The following is a 6,122-nucleotide window of genomic DNA, read 5'->3' on the forward strand; positions in this document are numbered from 1 at the left end:
AGTGGGTTATCGGGATAACCAACTCAACAGCCATAACTACGTGGTTAGCTCCAGTGGGGATATGGTATAAAAGGCTGTTTAATTATATGAAAATAAATAGGGGTCTTCATCAAAAGTGATAAAATGTTGATAAACTTGATAAAATTATGAATTTATCATTTTGATAAATGAACTGTCAAACTTTGTATGGAAATCTATTTAACCAAAATTTATCACTTTATCAAACTATTTTGGTGGATAAATGCATAAATTTCAGCAAAATTCAACCAGGTTACCAGATGGTAGCTTTTGCTACGAATACATAAAAAGCAAACGAACATAATGGTTGAGGTAAGAATAAAAACGTAACTAGCCATATAAGTTAAATAATAAACAATTATGTATGTAAATATTTACCAAGGTGCGTTCATGAAAGAATGAGGATAAACTGATAAATTTAAGCAATTTATCCCTTTATCACTTTAAATGAAGACCCCTTATATGAAAGAGTTGAACAAAAGTGCTGAATAAACTAAAATGAAATGGTAAAAGAAGTATCACTTTTATCGAACTAGAATTTTTTGGTGGATATCTCATTTGTTGGAAAACTTATTCCTACACGATTCTCCCATTTACTGCGAATTGTCAAAGGTTCGAAGAATCGTCAATCGCAAAAAGTTTGTTGTGGAATTACTCGCCTGAAAAGCCTGAACGACATCGAAAGCCTGTACGACTTCAAAAGCCGCAACTCCTGAAAAACCTGCTATCGAGCGTCAGCTTTAGATCAAGAAAAATCCTCATGAAACACAACTTTGTGAGATATCTTAAAAATTCACCCGAAAATTTGTATTCCGCCCATAGTAAGTCAGGGTTTACACCGGTCAATACTGTAATGACTATAGCAATTCATGCACACTTTTTCACTAATTCATGCATACTTTCCAATTGTCTCAACTACTGTCTTGACAGACAGTAAATCAGACAATGATTTCACCTATGCAGACAATAATTTTGACGTCTTGCGCAAGAAAGAAGCGAAATTCATAGCAACATAACTAAAATAACATCCGTGCAGTAAAATTTAGAGACAGTCTGACAAAGCGCTAGTTCCGAACTACATATATTAAAACTATCTCTGAACAAAACGGATGCAGAGCGGGACAGTTGAAACTTGCGTTGTAAATGTGCAAATGCTCACTACTCGTACAATATGAAAGTAGCTCAGCGAGAAGACTTCCGACTCAAGCATCGTTGGTCGCGAGTTCAAATCAGCGATCGAACTTCTACCACATTGTGGTAGATCTGCCACTTTTGTGAGCATCTACCACTCAAGGTCTGAAATCTACCACATGTTCGCGTTTTTGCGTAGTTTTATTTTTGCTTGACATAATTTTCTTAATTTTAAGAGCAAAAATTGTCTAATACTAAACACTATAGGGTAACAAAAATGATATAATACAAGATTCCGCATTCCCGGCGAGGATAAAATCTCTCAAGTAAAAGTAAACAAAGCAAACAAATAGTAAATTTTGCCAGTAATAAATATTTCGACAGAAATCGTGGTTTTATCGTGTTAAATTGCAAAATATATGATTTATAAAAAGAACTAATAGCGAAAATGTTAAAAAACAGCGTTTTTTGTGAAAGTATTAGAAAAAATAAGTGCATCTAAAGTTTCTGAGGCGTTGTTTACTTTTACTTGAGAATTGTCAAAATCGGCAAACCCCAATTAGCTGTTTCTGGAACGTCCCACATTTGTTCGCTACTTCGTAATGTGATAAAAAGAAAAGCTGGAAGCACTCCGCAAGGTTGCAGAAATTTCTTAGAATATTTTCGAATAATACCTTGATATGGAAGGAACTGCTTTACACTGTCAAGGAAAAAAATTGCCAAAATTCAACGCAATTTTTAGCAACTTCAATCTTGCACTTTATTATACTAAATTGGAATTTTTTTTAGAGTCTAATTAAAAAGTTTGCAATTTAGGTGAAACCTTGCCGAATTTTTTTAATTTTTGTACAAAGTTTGATCCAAACCTAGGGATCTAGCAGATTTTTTTCAAATCTACCACATTTTTTTCCAGATTCTACCACAAAGAATTTTTTGAGTCCGATCACTGGTTCAAATCGCGGTGAAGGCAGTTGTGAGTTTTCAAATTTAATGAATTTAAATTGTTGCGTGCATCTTACAATAATTTTCTTTGTTTTTTAATAAATTATGTGCAAAAATGGAATCTATAACAGAAAAGAAAATACGAAAAAATATCCAAAAATCGAATCGTATAAACGCGGACTTAATTTTTTATTTGCAAATAAGTATTGATTAGTGTTACTATTTGCAATAAGCGCAAGACGCCGCCATTCTTAGGATTATTTTCTATTTCGATGGTCATCTTATTGCCGTTTTATAATCAGGACATATTAAAAAAGAATTTTCTACCATCGAATAAACAGCCCTGCTACCCAAAAGTGGTGAACAATCTGGTGAAACCGCGGGTTTCATTCACTTCAAAACTGGTGAATTTTGTATGGGCGGTGTGCAGATTTTCATCAGTTTCCCCCTGTACGTGTGTGCCTTGCATCACTGTCGCACTCATTCATATACTTCGTAAGAAAAACATATAGCTGCACTCGTCTAGCATTGCCCACATCAGCTGGCGCAGGGTTGCATTCTCTTCACAGCGAATTCAAAATAACCTTCAAAACTTTAAATAAAAAATCTTATTTTTTTTTTAATTTTTTTTTTGCAAAATTTATTTTTCAAAATGCATCGTTAACCTAATATACATAGTTAGTAATCAATATTATGAATGAAAATTACAATTAACATTAATAATAAAGATATTTTTACATACATATGTGGCTGCTTAATTGCTTATTATTACTACTACTCCTTTGCATATAACTGTTTTCAAAAGTTGCAAATTTTCTATAAAAAAGTTAAGCGATTTTAACAGTATTATAATCAAAAGAAAGGTAATCGATTTACCTTTCTTTTAATATATATTGACAGTTGCAAATCATTTGTACTGGTTCACAAAAATTTAGTTTTGTTAGAACTTTGCAAAATGTGACAACTTTGTCACTTCTTACATATACGCTTCATTTCTTTATTCATTCTGAACGTTTGGAATAAACTTTTTTGTTTACTTATTCTTTAGAACGCTCCTGATGATATGTTGACGTATATTTCAAACGCATTCTGTTTATTCCGGCAGTGAAATGGGATTATCCGGAATGTATAAAGAAACGCAGCCATAATGTTTTCTAAAGTTGCAAAATTTCTATAAAATAGTTAACCGATTTTAACAATATTATAATCGAAAGAAAGGAAATCGATTTACCTTTCTTTTAATATATATTAACAGTTGCAAGTCATTTGTAATGGTGCACAAAAATTCAGTTTCCTTACAACTTTGCAAAATTTTACCACTTTTTCACTGCTTATATAGCAGTTTACAAAAGTTGCAAAGTTTTTATGAAAACGTAAAGCGATTTTAACGGTGTTAAAATCAAAAGAAAGGTAATCGGTTTACCTTTCTTTTGATATATATTAAGAGTTGCAAATTATTTATGGTGGTTCAGAAAAATTAAGTTTTCTTACAACTTTGCAAAATTTGACAAGTTGGACCTACACTTTGAAGGTGCTCCTGGCGTTGAAAGTGCTGAGGGCGGAAGGTACCCATGGTGCTCCTGGCGATGAAGGAGCTGAGGGTAGAAGGTACTGGTGGTGCTCCTGGCGATGAAGAAGCTGAGGGCAGAAGGTTCTAATGGTGCTCCTGGCGATGAAGATGCAAGCGTTGAAGGTACTGATGGTGAATCCCAAGTCTGTAAACAAACAAAAATAGCAATTAAAATTTATAAACATATAAAAAGTCTCAATACATACCTTAAGAATGTGACTAAGTCGCTGCTGTTTTGCAATCTAAAAGAAGAAATTACATTATAATTAAATAAAATTGTTAAATACGTATCCTTACCTTCAAAATTTCCGCAAAGTGACATTTCTTCACAGTATGTATACTGTCATGAAAACTCCGATTTTTCTAACTTGGTCACGCATAGATTTCTTATTAGAGTACGAATTCTTATAGGATATGTAGCTCTAACAAAGGGACATTTTTTTGACAGTTCGAACAAAAAATTTGTAAGTGTGTGGGTGAGATGACTAAAAAGTTGTGAATGTGTTTGTAAATCGTTTGAATTTTAAGGGAAAGTGGTGAGCCGTGGCTAGCAGGTAGTAAGTTAGGTATTTGCAAATAGTTTTCAATATAAACTTAAGCTGAAATTAGTCAAGAACGTAAACCTACCGGTACGTAAACCCGAGTCAGCTGACACGATCTGTCTACCAAAGCGCCATGCAAATGAAAACTCAACACCGCAGAATTTTTCTGTAGTTGTAGCCCGTAGCGCAGAAATCTGCGGAATTTAGATTTTTTCCGTGTCAGCTGATTTCTCCTTCTTTAGATGGTTGCCACTTCGTCAGTTTTACAGATGGTAAAAAAGATATAAGTTCCTATTCAAAATAGTTTCAAATATTTGAAATTTACTATTGAATAAGGTTTTTGTTGAAAACTAAGTAGTGTATATTTAGCTAAAATCTATTATAGCACGAAAAATTGTAGGTGAAAGGGTAAGTTTATGAAAAGATATTGATGAGTGGCAACAGTGTAGTAAGCAACACTGAGGGCTCCAGTAATCGACAAAATTCTGCGTATACAGACTGCGTTTAAGTATACGCTCTGCGTTCACGACTAATTTCAGCTTTAGTATTTGTCTCTTCTCTATTATTTTTTAATTTTAGCTTAAATAACTCGCGCGAAATGCGTATTATAATACAGCGTTCACGCCTGACATTTTACTCAAAATGGATTGTCATAGCTATTGTTAGGACGCCTACGCCACGGAGACAATTATTAGCGCTTTGGCAACTAATATGTATTTCTTTATTGTCTTGACAGCATTGTCTAATGTAAACGCGCCGAAGATACATGGAAACCAAACGTGAAAAGTGAACTGGTTCGGGAAAAATTAAACTCATAGGGCTGATTATTTTTATATTTGAACACATGATTATTTGAACATACTTTTAGAACATTTTTACCGATTCTTTTCGAAAAAACGATAATTTTTGCACACAATCAGCCTTATCATGAGTTTCATTTTCCCCGAACCGGTTCACTTTTCACTTTTGGTTTCCATGGTTTTACTATGGGCGGATGACAAATTTTCGGGTGAACTTTTTTTCGTTCGAAATTCAGGATAAAGCTGAAATTAGTCAAGAACGTAAACCTACCGGTATGTAACCCGAGTCATCTGACACGATCTGTCTTACCAAAGCGCCATGTAAATGAAAACTCAACATCGCAGAATTTTTCTGTAGTTGTAGCCCGTAGCGCAGAAATCTGCGGAATTTAGATTTTTCAGTGTCAGCTGATTTCTCCTTCTTTAGATGGTTGCCACTTCGTCAGTTTTACAGATGGTAAAAAAGTTATAATTTCCTATTCAAAATATGTTTAAACTATTTGAAATTTACTATTGAATAAGGTTTTTGTCGAAAACTAAGTAGTTTATATTTAGCTACAAACTATTATAGCACGAAAAATTGTAGTTGAAAGGGTAAGTATATGAAAAGGCCTTGATGAGTGGCAACAGTGTAGTAAGCAACACTGAGGGCTCTAGTAATCGACAAAATTATGCGTATACAGACTGCGTTTAAGTATACGTTCTGCGTTCTCGACTAATTTCAGCTAAAAGCAGGATATGTTTGTTCCACACGAGCTTGCCAGTACCCGCGGGTGCCAAAACAGCCCAGAAACCGTTCCTCACGCAAGAAAAATGGGTAAAGAGAGCGAATACGTTCCACTTTTGGATCATAAATGTCTTCTTCTTTGTGCACGAAACAGCCCAGACTTTTTTCTGGACACAAATGCGCAAAACACAGTCAGCCTTATCATGAGTTTCATTTCCCCGAACCGGTTCACTTTTCACTTTTGGTTTCCATGGTTTACTATGGGCGGATGCAAGGCGAATTGTATAAATTCGCCTTGGGCGGATGACAAATTTTCGGGTGAATTTTTTTCAGGCGAAACTCAGGATAATGCAGCGTTTTTGCTGCATTTAAAATGCAACATTTAGCAGTTT

General features: G+C 34.4%; 1 long non-coding RNA gene across 1 annotated transcript; it reads right to left on the bottom strand.

Moving 5' to 3' along the window:
• Positions 1–3,694: 3,694 nt before the first annotated feature.
• Positions 3,695–4,259, bottom strand: LOC118736618. Its single transcript, XR_004992739.1, has 3 exons — positions 3,959–4,259; positions 3,868–3,903; positions 3,695–3,806 (listed from the first exon to the last, which is right to left on the bottom strand). It is a non-coding gene; the product is annotated as an uncharacterized LOC118736618 (long non-coding RNA).
• Between the last annotated feature and the right edge of the window lie 1,863 nt (positions 4,260–6,122).

The sequence above is a fragment of the Rhagoletis pomonella genome, unplaced genomic scaffold (assembly GCF_013731165.1).
Source record: "Rhagoletis pomonella isolate Grant_MI unplaced genomic scaffold, Rhpom_1.0 Rhpom_scaffold_00003, whole genome shotgun sequence".
In the NCBI taxonomy this organism is placed as follows: Eukaryota; Metazoa; Arthropoda; class Insecta; order Diptera; family Tephritidae; genus Rhagoletis; species Rhagoletis pomonella.